The following is a 20,815-nucleotide window of genomic DNA, read 5'->3' on the forward strand; positions in this document are numbered from 1 at the left end:
CAGTTATTTATGCTCATTTTCTACCTACATTCTATCAACAGATTCAATGGGGGTTACTTTCACAATACACCCAGGATCTTTTAAAAAGATTTTATGTTTATATTGTGAAATGCATGTGTGTGTGTGTGTGCCTGTGTGTGCATGTGTGTGTGTGAGTGTACGTGTGTGAGTGTGTGAGTGTGAGTGTGTGTGTGTGTGAGTGTATGTGTGTGAGTGTGTGTGAGTATGTGTGAGTGTGTATGAATATGTGTGTGTATGTTTGTGTGTGAGTGTACATGTGTGAGTGTGTGAGTATGTGTGTGTGTGAGTGTGTAAGTGTGTGTTTGTGTGTGAGTGTGTGTTTGTGAGTATGTGTGAGTGTGTGTGTTTGTGTGTGTGTGTGTGTGTGTGTGTGAGAGAGAGAGAGAGAGAGAGAGGGAGAGAGAGAAAGAGAAAGAGAGAGAGAATGTATGTATGTGTTTGTGTGTGATTGCAGGTACTCTCAAAGTAGTCAGAAGTATCTGATCCCATAGAGCTGTAGTTACAGGGAGTTGTAAGCAGCCTGACATGAGCTCCAGGAGGCAAACTCCTGTGGAAATACAATATGTGCTGTTAACCCCTGAGCCATCTCTCTAGCAATATCTACAGTAGTATCTCTTCTTATTAGCTCCTTGGCTACCACCTTGATGGTAAACATCACAATCCTTTTCTAGATCATTGTACCAACCACCTTACTGGATTTCTTTTCCTGTCGTTTTTTTTTTTCTTTAAATTTGATTCTCAGTACAGCAGTCAACGTGCCTCTTATTGGAAGTCACATTGTGTCATTACATAAGAACATCCCCTGGGCATAAAAAAAAAAATAAAAACCTTTGTGGTAACTGTCTTAGTTAGGGTTTTACTGCTGTGAGTAGAGACCATGACCAAGGCACCTCTTATAAGGACAACATTTAATTGGTGCTGCCTTACAGGTTCAGAGGTTCAGCCTATTATCATCACGATGGGAACACGGCAGTGTCCAGGCAGGCATGGTGCAGGAAGAGCTAAGAGTTCTGCATCTTCATCTGAAGTCTGCTAGCAAAGTACTGGCTCCCACGCAGCTAGGAGGAGGGTCTTAAGCCCACAGCCACAGTGACATGCCTACTGCAACAAATCCATACCTGCTGATGGTGCCACACCCTATGGCAAGTATACAGAATCACAATGACCTGTGATGATGAGCAGGGTATAGCATAGCTGGGACCCTCTCCCTGACATTAGGCTCCTTTTCTTCATTCCCCAGCATTGTCCTCCTTGCTGATCCTTCAACTAGCCAAACATTCTTTATTCCAGGGCTAGCTTGTACATATGATTTAAAATCTGCTAAGCACATTTCTTTCTCAGGGTATACAATTTCTGCTCCTTTAACTTCTTCAAATTTTGAACAAGTATGATTGTCTAAGTAGAATCATTCCTAAAATCATTTAAAATATTCAGTGTCCCTTTGTGTTTTCTGTATACTCACCTTTTTGTTTGTTCTCTGAGTGCTCACATCCTCCTTCTCCTCATCCTCCTCAACCTCATTCTTATCCTCATCATCATTGTAGGTTCTTGCTGTGTAACCCCTGCTGTTTTGGGACTCACTATGTGTGTACACTAGGCTAGCCTTCAACTCAGAGATCCTCTTGTCTCTGTTTCTCCTTGGTGCTGGAATTAAAGGCCCACACTACCATGTCTAGCCATCTTTATTTTTTGACTGATTTTTATTTTATACGACTAATTTACTTTATTTTATGTGTATGAGTGTTTGCTTATATGTATGTGTCTTAGTCACTGTTCAATTGCTATGAAGAGATACCATAAACTAAGGCAACTCTTAAAAATAAAGCATTTAATCGGGGGTTTGTTTACAGAGTCTTAGTCCCTTATCATCATGGTGGAGAAAACAGCACCAAGCAGAAGTGGTGCTGGAGAAATAGCTGAAAGTTACATCCTGACCTGAAAAAAAAAAAAAAAATATATATATATATATATATATATATATATATATAGAGAGAGAGAGAGAGAGAGAGAGGCAGGCAGACAGACAGACACACACAGAGACAGATAGATAGATAGAAACAGCCTGGCATGGGCTTTTGAAACCTCAAAGCCCACCTCAGTGACACATTTCTTCCCAAAAGGCCACACTTAAGTAATCCTTCTTAATCTGTTCAAACAGTTCTATTTCCTGGTAATTAAGCATTCAAATACATGGGCATTTGGGGATCATACTTATCCAAAGCACCACAGTATGTGCATCATATCTATGCAGTGACTGAAGAGTGCTAGAACCAAAAGATCTGGATCTAGAAGGCTAGGAGAGGGTTTTAGCTCCTCTGGAACTGAAGGTACAGACAGCTGTGAGCAAGTGGCCCTATACTGATCACCAGGTCTTACTCCAGGACGTGAAGATTTCAAGAGGACTGACCAAACATCCGTGTCAAGATCTCATTTTATTCACAGCATCATCAAAAATAAAATTTGGAAATCTGGGGCAGTCGAATTGATTCACTGGGCAAAAGTGCCTGCTATCAAGTCGGCTAACTTGAGATTGAGTCTAGGAACCCAAATGTAGGAGAAAACTGATTCTCTCATAAGTAGTTCTCTGCCCTCCTCCCCATGCCTTGACATGCAGGCCTTGTGAATGCATGAACATCTACATAATCACATGCATATATATGCACAAACATACAAAATATGTAAATGTTATTTAAGAAATAGATACTTGGGAATCCAGAGAAATATGTCGAACTTTGAATCATGGAAATGGACACTTGTGGAAGGAGAGGTAAGAAAAATACCAGCTATGGTTTGAATACAAATGGGGGAATTTATTGTTATAAGCGTCTATGTAGTGTTCTTAAGATTCTCTGGCAAAGGTTGAAGGAACACGCTAATGGCATTTACCTTCTTTATCTTCTGCCACGGCAGGGCACAGAGTTTGTGTCATCCCCTCCTGCCAGGTGCAGACCCAATAAGAAGTCAGTGTATGAGAAGCAAACCCTCACTTTGGTCTTGCATATCCTAGCTATTCCTGAGACCCATAGATTTCCATTTTTTTTTAAATTACCCCAATGGCTTAGTTTGCAGTCTGTTGCTATTATAAAATACAGACCAAGAATGGTATTTCTGGATCTTTAGGTAGGTCTATTTCCAATTTTCTAAGGAACCTCCAAATTGATTTCCAGAATGGTTGTACCAGTTTGCAATCCCACCAACAATGGAAGAGTGTTCCTCTTTCTCCACATCCTCGCCAACATGTGTGTCACCTGAGGTTTTGATCTTAGCCATTCTGACTGATGTCAGATGGAATCTCAGAGTCTTTTTGATTTGTATTTCTCTGATCACTAAGGACTTTGAACATTTCTTTAGGTGCTTCTCAGCCATTCAAGATTCCTCTATTGTGAATTCTTGGTTTAGTTCTATACTCCATTTTTTGATTGGGTTGTTTGGTTTTTTGGTGGTAAGCCTATTGAGTTCTTTATATATTTTGGATATTAGCCCTCTATCAGATATGGGGTTAGTGAAGTTTTTCTTTTTTCAAATCTGTAGGCTGCTGATTGGTCTTACTGGCTATGTCCTTTGCCTTACAGAAGCTTTCCAGTTTCATGAGGTCCCATTTATTAATTCTTGATCTTAAATCATGAGCCATTGGAGTTCTGTTTAGGAAATTTCCCCATGTGTCAATGAGTTCAAGGCTCTTTCCCACTTCCTCTTCTATTAGATTCAGTGTATCTGGTTTTATGTTGAGGTCCTTGATCCACTTGGACTTGAGCTTTGTGCATGGTGACAAATATGGGTTTATTTTCATTTTTCTACATACAGACATTCAGTTAGACCAGCACCATTTATTGAAGATGCTTTCTTTTTTCCATTGTATATTTTTAGCTTCTTTGTCAAAGATCAAGTGTGCATAAGTGTGTGGTTTTATTTCTGGATCTTCAATCCTATTCCATTGATCAACCTGTCCGTCTCTGTACCAGTACCATGCAGTTTTTATCACTATTGCTCTGTAGTAGAGCTTGAGGTCAGGGATGGCGATTCTTCCAGCTGTTCTTTTATTGTTAAGAATTGTTTTTTCCCTATTCTGGGTCTTTTGCCTTTCCAGATGAATTTGAGAATTGCTCTTTCCATGTCTTTGAAGAATTGTGTTGGGATTTTGATGGGGATTGCATTGAATCTGTTAGATTGCCTTTGGTAGCATGGCCATTTTTACTATGTTAATTCTGTCAATCCATGAGCATGGGAGACCTCTCCCCTTTCTGAGATCTTCAATTTCTTTCTTGAGAGATTTTAAGTTTTTATCATAAAGGTCTTTCACTTCTTTGGTTAGAGTCACCCCAAGGTATTTTATATTATCTGTGGCTATTGTGAAGGGAATTGTTTCCCTAATTTCTTCTCAGCCTGTTTATCATTTGTATAAAGAAGGCTACAGATTTATTTGAGTAAATTTTATATCCAGCCACTTTGCTGAAGTTGTTTATCAGCTGGAGAAGTTCTCTGGTAGAATTTTTGGGATCACTTATGTATACTATCATATCATCTGCAAATAGTGATACCTTTAATTCTTCTTTGCTAATTGGTATCCCTTTGATCTCTTTTTGTTGTCTCATTGTTCTAGCTAGCACTTTGATATACCCCAAAGATGCCCCATCATGCCACAGGGGCACATGTTCCATTATGTTCATAGTGGCCTTATTTGTGATAGCTAGAAGCTGGAAGCAACCCAGATATCCCACGACAGAAGAATGGATACAGAAAATGTGGTTCATTTACACAATGGAGTACTACTCAACTATTAAGAATGAGGACATCCTGAGTTTTGCAGGCAAATGGATGGAACTACAAAATGTCATCCTGAGTGAGGTAACTCAAACCTAAAAGGACATGCACAGTATATGCTAATAAGTTGATATTAGCCAAAAAAAAGTACAGAATAGCAAAGATACAGTCCACAGAACTCAAATGGTCAGCAAGCTAAAAGGCCCAAGTGAGGATGCCTCAGTTCTACTTGGGAGGGAGAAGAAAGCAATCACAAGAGGGGAGGGGGCAGGAGGGACACTGGAGGGAAAGGGGAACATGATCTGGTATTGGGTGGGAGAAAAGAACTGAAGCCCCGAGGGCCAGCAGAAAGAATGGAAACAGGCAACGTTGGGAGGAAGGAGGTTGAGAAGACCCTCTAGAATGTACCATAGACCTGGGAAATGAGAGACTTTCAAGACTCAAAGGGTGGGACCCTAGATGAAAGGTCATACAGTGGGGATAATTAACTTATTAACTCCATCTCCAGCAGGAAGACAGGGCATCAAGTGAGGGATGGGGTTGCTATCCCACTGCCAATGCTCTGACCTATAATTCTTCCTGTCTGAAAGAAATACAGGTATGTAAATGGAGAAGAGCTTGAGGAAAAGAAGGTCCAGCGACAGGCCCAACGTGGGTTCCAGCTCAAGGGGAGTCCCCAAGATCTGACACCATTACTGAAGCTATGCGGTGTTCACAAACAGGAACCTATTATGACTGCCCTCCGAAAGACACAACAAGCAGCTGAAAGAGTCAGATGCAGATATGTACATCCAACCAATGAACAGAAGCTGCTGACCTCTCTGTTGAATTAGGGAAAAGCTGGAGAAAGCTTAGGAGGAGGGCAACCCAGCAGTCTCAGTTAACCTGGATGCCTGAGATCTCTCAGACACTGGATCACCAACCAGGCAGCATACACCAGCTGATATGAAGCCCCCAACACATATACAGCAGAGAACTCCCAGGTCTGGGTTCAGTCAGAGAAGATACACCTAATTCTCAAGAGACTGGAGGTCCCCAGGAACTTTAGAGGTCTGTTGGGTTGGGGTGGGTGGGGTGGGGACATCTTGGTGGAGATGCGGCAGGGGGTGGGGAGAAGGTATGGAATGTGGAACCCTGTCGGGGGATGGACCAGAAGGGGAAAAATATGGAGTGTAAAAATAAATTTAAAAATAGTGGCCTCTTGGGATGAGCCTTCTCACATTACTCACTAATTAGGAAAATACCCCAAAATTTTGAGTATAGGCAATCTTTTATGGACATTTTTCTCAATTAAGGCTCCTTCCAGAAATATTTAGGATTGTGACAAATTGACAAAAAATACAAAATAAACTAGCCAGAACACAAGGAAAGGCTAGAAAACCACCTGTTAGAGGTTGTTGGGAGATAGGTCCTTACTTTATGTCATCCTTGGAGACTGGCGGAATCCACAGAGTTGTGTGTGGTCAGCCAATCAAAATCGGATCAGGACATAACAGATTGAAAGCCCAAGGTGAACTATATAAGCAGCTATGCTTGATAATAGCAAGATATTCATATTGTACCAGTCAGAATGGCTAAGATCAAAAACTAAGGGGACAGCAGATGCTGGCGAGGATGTGGAGAAAGAGGAACATTCCTCCATTGTTGGTGGGAGTGCAGACTGGTACAATCATTCTGGAAATCAGTCTGGAGGTTCCTTAGAAAATTGGACATTGCACTACCTAAGGACCCAACTATACCTCTCCTGGGCATATACCCAAAGGATGCCCCAACATATAACAAAGACACATGCTCCACTATGTTCATAGCAGCCTTATTTATAATAGCCAGAATCTGGAAAGAGCCCAGGTGTCCTTCAACAGAGGAATGGATACAGAAAATGTGGTGCATCTACACAATGGAGTACTACTCAGCTATTAAAAATGATGACTTCATGAAATTCATAGGCAAATGGATGGAACTAGAAAATATCATCCTGAGTGAGGTAACCCAATCACAGAAAAACACACATGGAATGCACTCACTGATAAGTGGACATTAGCCCAAAAGCTCAAATTACCCAAGATACAATTCACAGACCACATGAAGCTGAAGAAGAAGCATAACCAAAGTGCGGATGCTTCAGTCCTTCTTAAAAGGGGGGAATAAAAATATTCATAGGAGGAAATATGGTGACAAAATGTGGAGCAGAGACTGAAGGAAAGGCCATTCAGAGACTGCTCCACCTGGGGATCCATCCCATACAGTCACCAAAGCCAGACACTATTACTGATGCCAAGAAGTGCATGCTGACAGAAGCCTGATATAGCTGTCTCCTGAAAGGCTCTGCCAGAGCCTGACAAATACAGAGATGGATGCTTGAAGCCAACCATTGAACTGAGAACAGGTCCCCAATGGCGGAGTTAGAGAAAGGACTGAAGTAACTGAGGGGGTTTGCAACCCCATAGGAAGAACAACAATATCAACCAACCAGACCTCCCCCCCCCCAGAGCTCCCAGGGACTAAACCACCAACCAAAGAGTACACATGAAGTGACCAATGGCTCCAGCTGCATATATAGCAGAGGATGGCCTTTTTGGGCATTAATGGGAGAAGAAACTCTTGATCCTGTGAAGGCTTAATGCCCAAGTGTAGGGTAATGCCAGGGTGGTGAGGTAGGAGGGAGTCGGTGGGTGGGTGAAGGAGCACCTTCACAGAAGCAAGGGGAGAGTGAATGGGATAGGGGGTTTCTGGAGGGAATACTGGAAAAAGAGATAACATTTGAAATGTAAATAAAGAAAATATCCAAGAAAAGAAAAGAAAAAAGATGTTAAAAAATACTGACCAAATCCAAGTTGGGGACAAAAGGGTTTATTTGTCTTACCTCTGGGTCACAATCCCATGGCTTGAGGGAAGGCAAGACAGGAAATTCAAGGCAGGTACTGATACAAATACCTCTGGGAACTCTGCCCACTGGCTTCTTCTTCATGGCTTACTTAAGTTATTTTCTTACATAATCATGTCTGTCCAGGAATGGCACTAGTCATAGGGGCCATCCCACATTAGCCATTAATCAAAAAATGTCCCCATAGGCCAGTCTGATGGAGATAGTTCCTCAGTTGAGCTTTTCCATTCCCAGGTGACTCTAGTTTGTATCAAGTTGACAAAAAATAACCAGCACACCAAATCTAAGGCATTCTGTTACCTGCAAAAAAAAAAAAAATGGGGGAGGGGCTAAGGGACCATCCATATCTAAGTCAAAGCCATCTCAGAAGGGACAGCATTTGTGGGGAAATGCAGACAAAACTTATTTTTCATTATTGTTTATATACCATTTTACTTTTTAAACATAGGCCCTCTGGAAATCCCTTAAATCAGTGGTTCTCAACCTGTGGGTCTCTACCCTTTAGGGCCGAAGGACGCTTTCACAGGAATTGCATATCAGATATCCTGCACATTAGATATTTACAGTGTGATCTATAACAGTAGCAAAATTACAGTTATTCATTAGCAACGAAAATGATTTTATGGTTTGTGTTCACCACAACAGGGGGAACTGCGTCAAAGGGTCATAGCACTAGGAAAATTGATAACCACTGCCTTAAATGCATAGTCCCAGTTGAAGATGACAATGGTTGTGGCTCCATTCTTGTGCAGCATTGGTCGTTTTGATTCTTTTGGTAAATGTGGATTTAGTAGAGGGAGAAGGCTATTTATAGTTTGAATCTTTAATAACTGTGAACTGGTCTCAGATTTCCCTGCAGTCCGAAGTGCTGGCAGAGCCTGAGGTTAGGTGTGCCTCTAAGATTTTCCTCTACTTGTCACCTATCTCTCTACCTGAGTGAGTTTCTTTGTTCCCTCACAGGGCCTTTTGTAGGATATAGATTGTTCATTTTGACTGGTGGAAAATTTTAGGTCTAAGTTCTGGGTGACCAGAGTCTGTGGAAGCTGCTAGAGCCAACCTTCTCTTTCACTCAAAATCCATTTGGAAATGTTCCATGTGCATTTAACAAGAGGCTCACATTGTACTGTTCTCAGTTGATATGTTTTCCCGTTAGACCCTTGTATTGCTACCTGTTTTTCCAGAACAATTGTACCAAAATAGCTGACATTTATCATCCCACAGTTTGGTGAGGAATAGAAATTCAGAAATAGCTTTGTTGCATATTTTTACGATGCCTCCTTGTTTCCCAGAGTGGCCTTGAACCCCTGGGTTCAAAAGATCCTCCTGCCTAAGTCTCTCAAGAAACTGGCATATGCCAGAATTGACTTATGAATTTCGAAAAGTTAATTACTCTATGCTGAGTCTCGTATGTCTGTAAATGTAAAACACAGCCCTCATCTCAAAGTGGGAAAGTGATAGCTGATTCTGAGCCAAATATTAGTGACCATGGCAAGGGAGCATGAATTCAGGTTAACACGAATGGTATTTTCAGATATGGAAGCTATTATATGATTTTATTATAGTCCCAGAACAAAAGAAAGTCATAAATCAAGGCATTTACCAAGCACGCTGGTGGGTCCATCAGATAGGTGGGTTACAGCAAATCAGGGAAATAGTTGTTTTGGGTACCAGATGGTATCTGGCTAGCCTCCTAGCTTTGGGATTGGGGGAAGATAGTGGCTGGCTAAAGTGATGCATTCTAAAGGGTTTTCCTTATAGCTGAAAGGATGTTAGAACAGATACAGAGGTGGACAACAAATAACTATTAAGGGGATTAGAGATACAACAAGGTCGTTTTAGCTCTAGATCTCCCATGTGCCAACTTTCCAAAAGTCACAGAGTTCTAATCCATGAAATGGCTGTCATCTTCAACCCAGCTGCAGCTCTTTTTTGGACATTTTATATCACAACCCCTCCTGTTGGGAGAACACCACATTTTTGTGCATGAAAAGTGGAAATGCTTTTTTATGAACCAGGTTGCTAGAAAGCGTCATTCTTAGAATCTGACAAAAGATAGAATGATAGAGCAGGAGAGCTGCTTTTAGGACAAAAAGTCGTTATTAAAGTCATTAAAGGAGAAGGACCTGAGACATATTGACATTATCAGCCATAGCGATCTGGGTCTGAGGTTTTGTTTTGTTTTTCTTTCTTCAGTGACTGATGTGACATTGGCATGGGTATGTAACATAAATATTATATCCAAGATCAAAACATTCAAGAACACAATTTGGCCAATGAAATACAAGCAACAATGGGAGAAAAGACATGTTAACCCAAGTAATTCTGTGTATTATTGGACTCTCTAACAGAGTGACTGCATGTTCCACTGTGTCTATGGATATTGGTATTTTATTAAATATTCTATCTAGGGACTAGGGAGATGACTCTGTGGTTAAGACTGCTTGTTGCACTGCCAGAAGACCTGAGTTCAATTCTCAAAACCCACATGAGGTATTTCATTACTCTGCATATACACAAAACAAAACAAAACACACAACTAACAAAAAAACACCCCGTATGTACTTCAAACCATATGTAGAAATCTGGTTTGAAATATTTGAAACAATTGTATTGTCCCTTCCTCCATCCCCCCTACCACATGTATTTGTATGGTGTATGTGTGGTATGTCTGATGATATATGTGCCTGTGTGTACATGGAGACTAAAGAAGGGCATAAAAAAATCTTTCACCAAACCTTATGCAGCCAAGGATTCCTCTTGTCTCCACACCCTGGTCAGTGCTGGGGCTGCAGGCATGTGTATGACCACACTCAGCTTTTGGCTTGAATTCTGGGATCTGAGCTCAGGACCTTGTGCTTACACAGCAAGGGCTTATAGCCATGAAGACATGTTTTCCACTCTAATAATCACCTTTTGACTCTAATTCTTTTGGCCAGTTTGACTGCATTATTATAACCTCATATTGAGTAGTCAGTTCCAATTCTATGAAAGACTTGTCTTTAATATCTCAATTATTGTAACTCTTATTTGTGAACTAATGATTTCATTCATCCCATTATTTTGCTATTGAATCAGATTCCAGTTTAAGAAAATCAATGCATATAATATTACAGAAGAAACTAGATAAGTAATAACGTATTGCTTTGATTTTTTTCTAACAAAAATCTTTTTCCACATATGAAATATTATTAGTGACTAATTATTATTAGAAATAGGTTTGTGGCTAACTCAAATTCTACAGATTTTATGGAAATAGCCAAATCTTGCTCCTCATTTCATGATCAGGAGGGGTAATGGTACCCCAGCTGGAGCAGTTTTCTATTGCCTATCCACTTCTTAATGGAAAATAAACGTATTCTTTTAAAATTTTAAAAACTAAGACTAACTTTGCGTGGACTAGAGTTAATTTATAAACAAGGGTTCTTGTAGTATAATCTTTTGTTACAATTTATTTATTTTTAAAATTATTATCTCTATGTCTTACTTTATTGTAAATCATTTGTATTCTTAAATTTATGTACAGCATTTTTTTCTGTCCTAAAATTCTTACTCTAGCTTCTCTATCTTTGCGATATTTCTTTGGCTCTCGCATTTTCTAAAATTGCTACATACTCCTTGAAGGTTGCTGCCATTGGAGAAGGAGTGCTTCTTATTACTTTGGCATGAAAGACCCGACCCAAATTGTTGGTTTCTCTAATACGAGTTGATAGAGATCAAGTTGTTCTGAATTGATCAGATTTCTGAGTGTTCCACAAGGGCCTTTCAGGCCTGATGCAGCATGTACATCTGGAATGTGAGTCTATCAAGTTATTTCTATAAAATTTTGTGCGGTAGGTGTGGTTAGGTCCTCTATTGTAGAGTTTCCAGGGCAGATGGTCATTAGGAGTAGTAATACTAAGACAGCAATCACATCAACTGTTAAGAGGTTATCTATTCTAACCAGGAATTTATTGCATGTGAACACTTCCAATATTTCAGGAATATAGAATCAAATTTATTTAAGCTATTTTATATTATTTTCTGCTTTGGCAGGGGGTTGTTTTTGCTTTAAGAATTCAGATCTACAAGGTAAAATGTTTCCCCCAATGGAGTTTTTGAGAAGATTTAAAATGGGTCTTTGTCAATCTAAAAAGTGAAGTTTTTATCTACATTATACTGATTAGTGAGAGTTTCTAGGAAGGTAGTGAGAAATTTTAAAATTTCAAACATGGGGACTTAATTTAAGCAGAGTGGGAAGTTTAGCTATGCAAATAATCATAACAGAAATGTGGATAATGAAAGGATATAATAATATTAACTTCACTTAGAGTTTTACTAAAAGTAAGAGTGACATTATTTCTCTGCTTTCTGGAAATGTATCGTGGAAAATCTAAAATATGTTCTTAAAAGTTCTAAATGTAAAAATATATAAGAAATAAGTTTTAAAAGCAAAAGAGTTTATAGACATGTTAAAGGAGTTCCAAGTTGAGTAACAGGGTTTTTCATTGTTGATGTAGTTGAAAATGAATACCTTCCAGCTTTTCTTTAACAGTTTGATGTTTTATTTGTATGTGTGTATGTGTGTACCTATGTGCATACTCATGTGTGTGCAGGTTGCCATGGAAGCCAGAAGAAGGCATCAGAACTCTCATAACTGGAGTTACAGATAGCCTTCTGGTATGGTGCTCAACTGTTCTGAAATTGTATATAGATGCATCCTCAGAAGGCTCTGCCACAGGTTTGAGATGAAAAATAGAAATCTAGGAGTTCTTATGATTTTGTCAGACAAATACAAAGATGGATGCTTGCAGCATGAGAGAGAGTGAATGTGACGGTGCTTAGTGGCTTGGTGGAGACTTTGATGTGGCAGCTTTTTCAGTTCACAAAGTCATTGGTTTTAGGTCTCATTAACTATGGAAAAATTCTGGCAGCTGTTTCTGAATTTTCAGTTATGGCCTTTCTGATTTTTAAAAGATGTATTTATTATTATGCTATGTGTTTTAGGGTCCTGCCTGCATATATATCTGTGGCCAATAGGCATGCAGTACTCACAGAGGCAAAAGCAGGGCATCAGATGCCCTGAAACGAGTTATAACCGTTAGTCAACATGGGGATGCTAGGAACAAACTGGGGTCCTCTGGAAGATCGGTGCATTACTTACTTGTCTATTGCTGTGATAAACACCGTGAAACACAAAACAAAGAGCTTAATTGGGCTTACGGTTCCAAACAGTTAAAGTGCATGATGGCAGATCAAAGGCATGGTGGCAGGAAGAGCTGAGAGCTGTCCTGTTCACATGGCAAATTTTAGGTAGGAGGCCGGGAGCACACGGGAGTGCATAGATCTTTTGAAAGCCCAAGGCCTAGCCCTAGTAACATACTTTCTGTAACAAGACCACAGGTCCTAATCCTTTCCAAATAATTCCATCACCTGAGGACCATGGAGTAGTCAAACGTAGGAGCCTATGGGTGCCATTCCTATTTACACCACAACATTGCAGCAAGTGCCCTGAGCCATCTCTCCTTCCCAGCTATCACTTTTCAAAGTGTTATAATGGCATATAATGTCTCCCTCTAACAAGGAACTTACATGATTCTTTGTCTACTTTTATAGTGTTCAGTAATTATTTTTATAAGCAGATAATTGACATGTTGCAAATATAATCAGATTCAGACATAGGATAACTAATGAGTGTATTCTGGACTAAAAAGCTAAAAGTATTAGTCAATTTTGAGAATTGATTTCTTCATAGCGCTGTGACTTGAAAACTCATATGCTAAGTGAAAATTCTATACAATAGACCTAGCTAAACAATCAGATTTAAATATTTGTTCATTAAAGTGAAAGCCACAATAACCATGCAATTACTGGGGATGTCTCAAGTTGGAATGATGCTTGCTAATGGAGGTTTTCTGTACTATTAAGGTCGTGGGTTTCTGACAAGGAAAAGGCTTTTAATCCAAAGGAAAGGCGGAAAAATTTAATATTGAGGCATATTTATATCTAATGTGGAGAAATGTGGATAAAATCTAATTTCTAAATTTCCAACAGCTCATTCAATACAGGGATACAACATAGAGCCCTTTCATTTGAAGCCATTTGTGCATGTACATTTAAACCTCATTGCTGGGTAAATAAGTGCACTCAGTTTTGATGTAAAGCAGCCGGTCAAAGACCTAAAGTTCTCAAGCTGTGGGTCATGACCCCTTTGGGGAGTTGAATGATCCTTTCACAGCAGTTGCCTAAGACCACAGGTATTTGCATTACCCGATGCATACCAGGAGGAAACTACAGTTATAATGTAGTAATGAAAATAATTTTATTGTTGGGGGCGGTCACCATAACATGAGGTTGCAGCATTAGGAAGGTTTGGAGCCACTGTCCTAAAGGATAGTTTGATAATCTTTCACTAGAGCAAATGTGATCATATAGTATTATCATTAAGTTTTATTTTTTAGTTAACTTTTTATGACATACTTTAAACCTCTATTTTCGTCCTCATCCTTCTTTTCAGATAATCTTTTACTTTGAGACAAATTTGTATTTTATCATATAAATTACTTTCTCATCTAAAAAGTCTTTCCTTTTACCTTTAAAAGTCTTAACCAAATAAATGTTCTTAACATGTAACATTTTTATACTTGATGGTCCTATTTCATTTTATTTTTTTAAACAAAATTCCAAATTTAGAAAAAAAAACATTTCACTATGAACTAAATAACTACATTTTAACAAAATGCATATGGACATATATAGAACATATGGACAACATATCTTGTGATTTGAATGAGAATGTGCCCCCCATAGATTCAGGTACTTGAACACTTAGTCCCTATTTGGTGGTACTGTTTGGACAGTTCACAGGGGGGCGTGGGACTGGAGGTGGGGGTGGGGATGCAGGCTTGTTGAGCATGGACTTAGAGAGTTTATGGCTTTGCCCCCACTTCCAGCTTGCTTTCCCTGCCCTGGATGTGAGCTTTTAAGTTCCTGCCCTGGCCACCTGCTGTCATGGCTCTCTGACACTGTCCCCCTCTGGAACCTTAATCCCAAATATAGTCTTTCCTTCTTAATTTGCTTTTGGTCATGTGTTTTATCACAGCAATGTAAAGGAACTAATATGTATCTTATATAGGGAACAAGAACAAAAAAAAAAAAAACTATCTTAACAGTCCTGGCCTAGAGATTTCTATTTTAAATTTAAATTAACTTGTTCAATTTGCTTTCCTGCTATGAATGAGAAGAATTTGGAGGAGGTTTACATGAGCTTTTGCTCGCCTGTTAGCCAATCTGAACCACATCCTTTGGTGGGTGACTTGGTCATGTAAACATTCCTCATAATGGGATCTGTAAAGATAGCATAGGAGGGCATATATACAAATACAATAAGGTGACATTAACCTTCAGGTTAAAAACAAAACAAAAAGAATTTAATCAACGAGTCAAACAGGATAAAACCACCTCCTTATTTGTTGTTGAGGTTGTAAGTCTTAAACTTCATTGCTGTTGGGATTTTAAAGTATTTTTCTTTTGAACAATCTGTTTTTGTTTGTTTGTTTTTAAAAACTTTATAAAGAAAAAAAATCCAGATTAACCATCTTGAGCACATGCCCAAAGGATTCTAAAGGAACACAGTACAGAGATACTGACTTGTTTATTAGTACACTATTTATTAAGTTAAGGAAGAAATTTATTAAGTTAAGGAAGAAATAGAACCAGCCTAGGTTTCTATATAATCCAACAGATGAACGGATATACAATATATGGTATACATATACACAATGACATCTTATCCAAACAGAAATGATAATCATGAGAGTTGTAGCAAATGGATAAAACTAAAGTCATTCTGCCAAGTATAATAAATCAGACTTAGTAAAATACTGAGTTTTCTGTCATAAGCATGAACTAGATTTAAAAGTGTGTCTGGGGGAGGGGTCATGAACCTATAAAGGGATCAGGAAAGGGGAGTAGGGGATCTCAAGGCATGTGACAAGAGAGTAAGGGAGTCGATGTAATGGTAAAGCAGAAGTTGGAACTGTCTGGCTGGTGAAGAGGGCATGGCAGCAAAGTGGCCTGAGGAAGAAGCTAGGGCATCACATCTAATTATACATGCAAAGTAGAGAAAGTGCATACGAAATGGGGTGACTCTATAAAGCGTCAAAGCCTAACACCAGCAGCAAAGCTGCACACCCTAAAAGTTCCATAACCGTACCAAGCAGTACCACCAACTGTGGTTCAGATGTTCAAATACAGCAAGCTACTGGAGAACACTTCTCGTTTAAACCATCACAGAAGGCAAGCTATGTGGAGTTGGGGCCAGAAGCATGAAGGAAGGGAGTAGGCAACAGATGAATTAGAACGAAGTATAATGGCACATATATCTGAAAACGCCTTGATGAACTTCAGTGCTTTCTATAAAAACTTTAAAAATTAATTAAAAAGCAAGTTCTTAAATGACTTAGAAAATCCCATAATCAAAGTTTTTAGCTCAGTTTTTTTACCCAGGTTCAGATCTCTTTCCCTCTAGCCTTTAGCTTTAAAAGGACCACTCCAAGCTTTTCCTTTGATGCACAACTATGTTCTGCTTGGGCTTAACCGGGAAGAGAAAGAGGGTGAGACAAAAGGAGGACGAGGCAGGGGTAGCTCATAATAAAGGCCTGAAAAAAGGTGCTTTAGATCTGACACAACCTCTAATTTTCAAATATGCACTGATTTAAAATCTTTCAACATTTCTGGTGTATTAAAAAAATCCTCCCTTATTAATTTCTTTTCCTTCCCCTGCTCCAAGATAGGGTCTCATTATGTAGTCCTGCCTGTCCTGAAACTCACTATGTAGACCAGGCTGGCCTCAAGCTCACAGAGATCCACTTGCAGGTGCCTCTCTAATTCCAATGCTAGAATTAAAGGCATATGCGACCACACCCAGCAAGAAAACTAACAATTGTATTATTTTTCTCTTAGGTATTTAAACTATAAAGTGGGATGTCCATTCATCATATTTAAAAGAAACTTCCTTTTTAATTATATGTATGTGTGTGGGCTGGGGGTATGGGGTGTGGGGGTGTGGACACCAGTGCAGAGGCCAGAAGAAAACATCTGATCCCCTGGAGCTGTAATGGCAGGTGGTTCTGAGTCCCCTGGAAGAGCAGCAGCACGTCACAACTGCAAAGCCATCTCTCCAGCTCCCCATTCACCACCTTTAGTTTTCTTTCTACACTCCTGGTGTACAAAAACAAGCAAAGGGCAATTGTATTAAGAGTTGTACAAAGAGTATTAAGCATTTCTAAATTTTAAAATAGTACCACATTGTCTTAGTCGTGGTCAGATCATTAAAAAAAATTTGTTCTCTATTTTGGCTAAACAATGCCAATTCCCAAGGTAACCTGTTTTTCTAGGTTCTGGCCCTAACAAACCTTCATTAAAGGACTGGCCATGAAAAACATTTCTCAGTAGCCTGACAGTGTTTTTTACCCAAGTTGGGAGATTTTTTAAAAATTAACAATTACTTAAGTAGTTTACATCCAGGCCATAGTTTCTCCTCCCTCCTCTCTTCCCAAACCTTCCCCATCACTGCCCCTTCCTCCCCCCACCCCCACCCCATCCTGTTTCCCTTCAGAAAAGGGCAGGCCTCCCATGGATATCAGCCAAACATGGCATAGCAAGTTGCAGTAAGATTTCCCCTCATCTTAAGGCTGGATGAGCCAACCTAGAAGAAGGAAAGGATCCCAAAATAGGCAAAAGATTCAGAGACAGGCTTTGCGCCCACTGTTCAGAGTCCCACAAGAAGAGCAAACTACACAGCTGTAACATATGTGCAGCATGTCCAGGGCTGTCCCGTGCATCTTCTCTGCTTGGCAGTTCTATCTCTGTGAGCCCCTGAGTCCAGACTAGTTGATTCTGTGGGTTTTCTTTTGGTGTCCTTGACCTCTCTTAGCCTGACAGTTTTTTTCATTAGTACTTCATTTTAATTAAAATTAACATTTTAGAAGGACTAGATTAGAATAGTGTTTAATATCAACTTCCAAAAAAATCACATCTATATAAAAGAAATGCAACAGGCCAGCAGAAATCCAAAACGGTGCAGCTCCCATTGTTGCACATGGGTGAAACATGCTATTTGGGGTAGGATTATACTTAGGTTGGGCCACAGAAGAAGAGAAATCAAAGAGCAGAAACCTCCAATCTGTGTTTATTCTCAAATTGGAACTTAATTCTGACAGTTTTTAATCTACCACAAACCCTATTTCCCTAGCTACTCCTAGAATGTTGGAGTATGAACTCTAAAGGAAAAATTTCAGCCCCCTTTCCTTTCTCTTTTTTGCCCTGTAACTACCCCAACTTGGAAGCAATTTATTGAGTCTTCTAATGGTACAGACCCCCTTGTCTAATGAATAAAGCCTGTGCTTTTGTAGTCCCTTTTCTGTCCATCTCATCCTCCTTGTCAATTATCCACGTGGTGTTACTATGATTATCAAACACACAACCAGCTAGAATATCAAGCAATGTTTTTGGGGTTTTTTTCCTCTAAATATTTCCTTCCTTGATTTTCTGTTCTCATTTCTGAAATTACTTTCTGTCTTTTTTCTTTTTAATTTCAGGCTTCCATGGTATCTGTGTTTTGGATCAGATTCCTGTATGCCTCATGGTATGAACTCCCTCAGTTCTCTGTCCAAGGTCAGCTCTTCCCACCTCATCTCCGGCTTGTACTTCGCACTGACTAGTCCATGAGGGGAAGCAAGGCCATTCATTGCCTTTGCAGGGTTATCTTCCCAGGCGAGCAAGTCAGGAATGATGTATGTTGTTCTGAGTTCCCTCTGAGGCCATTTCACATCCTGAGGAGTTCCCTTGACACCTCTCTCCTGTTCAGCTTGGGGACAGGGGAACATGTGCCTTTTATTTTTGGCATCTTTATGATCAAGGCCTCATAAAGTTTCTAAACTAAAAGGGCAAGGTTGCAGTGAGCAAGTGAAAAGTTAGAAACCTCCCTGCAGTTAGATGCTTGAGGAACAGCAGGACAGAAAGGTCAAATACTAGCAAACAAATGCTCTCAAAATGAACAAATACCCCAAATGAATAAGGATCCAGCAACAAGCTTGGGGTGAACATAAATGGACCATTGATCAAACCAAAGAGAAGTCTGGACTGCAGAAACAACTAACCATCATCCAACCACACAGGCAACTCAAATAGTTGAGGGCAAAGAGGCCCGTGTTGGTACCTGGTATAGCTCCAGGTGACTTCTCCACTTAAAAATGGATTACCCTCTTGCTACTGGTCAAGCACTAAAACTGTCCTAACGAGTATAGCTATTACAACCCTTTGGTAAGGGACAGATGTGAGCAACTATTGCCCCGCGAACATGGACTTCAGTATACATGGTCTCTGCATTGATACATCAAAACATATCAAGTATACATCTATAAATATTTTGGAGATTCATTTATATCTAAACACAAAATACAAAAATGCCTAAAAAATTGGAATGCTCAATAAAAATGTGCTTTAATTTATTCAGCTGTCTTTATCAATGTACTCCCTGGATATCCCTACAGTCTCATTATTATAAGGATATTATCTTCAAATTTCTTTTTAAATAATTTTTGTGATTTCTTATTTTTACTTAAAAAGATGTTTTTCATACAATATATTCTGATTTTGGTTTCTTATTTCCCCAACTACTCCCTCCCTCCCTCCCTACCCCAATGCATGCCCTTTCTTGCTCTTGCTCAGTAGAAAACAAAGAAACGTCTAAAAACAAAAGAAAAAAAGAAAAAACCTAATAAAATAGGCTGAGATAAAAACAAACGTAAAAAGGACAAAATCAAGCTTCCTGACAATAATAGTGGAAACCACTGTTTCAATGGGGCATGGAACTCAGATTGCAGAATTTCTTTTTTACAGTTATCTTATTTGGACATGTATGTTGCGGGTTCATGCATGTTGTGATGCATAATGCGAGGTCAGAGGACACCTTGTTAGAGAGGTTTCTCTTGTTTTACCATATTGGTCCTGGGGATTGAACTTGCTTTACTTTTCTAGGCTGCCTTGCTAGAATCCGTGGAGAGGAAGCCTGATGCTACCATTGGCTAAGGCCTCATCCGTATTTACTTTATCATTTTGGTGCACATTGGCCTGACTTCTGGCAGTAGAGAATTTGTTACTCAAAATTTTTCTCTTACTTCTTAAGACCTGTTTGGTTTTTTGTTGTTGTTGTTTTTGTTTGTTTTATTATTTTTTTTTACAAACCAGCCCAAAGAACACACTTAGAACAGCATATCAGCATATTAGTTATTCTTCCTCTCTGGGACCAGCCATCCAAAAAAAAAATTAAGAAAAGAAGGGCAATTTTGCCTTACAATTTAGAAGAATGTAGTCCATCAATGAGGGAAAACCATGGTGGTAGGGAGAACTTGGACCATGGGGCCAAGTGTCCTCTTCTTTTATTCAGTCCTTGCCCCAGCCCATGGGGTTACGCTCACACTCCGGGTGTTTCTTCTTTCCTCAGTACCTCACCTGAAACAATCTCATAAATACTTCAGTTTAAAATTTTTATTATAGATGTACCACATTTTCTGTATCCATTCCTCTGTTGAAGGGCATCTGGGTTCTTTCCAGCTTCTGGCTATTATAAATAAGGCTGCGATGAACATAGTGGAGCACGTGTCTTTTTTATATGTTGGGGCATCTTTTGGGTATATGCCCAAGAGAGGGATAGCTGGATCCTCAAGTAGTACAATTGGATCTACACAATGGAATACTACTCAGCTATCAAAAACAATGACTTTATGAAATTCGTAGGCAAATGGAGGGAACTGGAAAATATCATACTGACTGAGGTAACCCAATCACAGACAAACACACATGGTGTGCACTCATTGATAAGTGGATATTAGCCCAAATGCTCGAATTACTTTAAATGCACAGAACACAGGAAACTCAAGACGGATGACCAAAATGTGGATGCTTCACTCCTTCTTTAAAAGGGGAACAAGAATACCCTTGGCAGGGAATAGAAAGGCAAAGATTAAAACAGAGACAGAAGGAACACCCATTCAGAGCCTGCCCCACATGTGGCCCATACATATACAGCCACCCAATTAGACAAGATGGATGAAGCAAAGAAGTGCAGACCGACAGGAGCTGGATGTAGATCTCTCCTGAGAGACACAG

At 39.6% G+C, this 20,815-nt stretch overlaps 1 long non-coding RNA gene across 1 annotated transcript; it reads left to right on the forward strand.

Annotated features, from left to right (window-relative positions):
• Positions 1–2,154: 2,154 nt before the first annotated feature.
• LOC134484008 (uncharacterized) lies at positions 2,155–20,810 on the forward strand. Its single transcript, XR_010061295.1, has 3 exons — positions 2,155–4,866; positions 5,373–5,832; positions 18,244–20,810. It is a non-coding gene; the product is annotated as an uncharacterized LOC134484008 (long non-coding RNA).
• Positions 20,811–20,815: the final 5 nt, after the last annotated feature.

Source organism: Rattus norvegicus, chromosome X (genome assembly GCF_036323735.1).
Source record: "Rattus norvegicus strain BN/NHsdMcwi chromosome X, GRCr8, whole genome shotgun sequence".
Classification (NCBI taxonomy): Eukaryota; Metazoa; Chordata; class Mammalia; order Rodentia; family Muridae; genus Rattus; species Rattus norvegicus.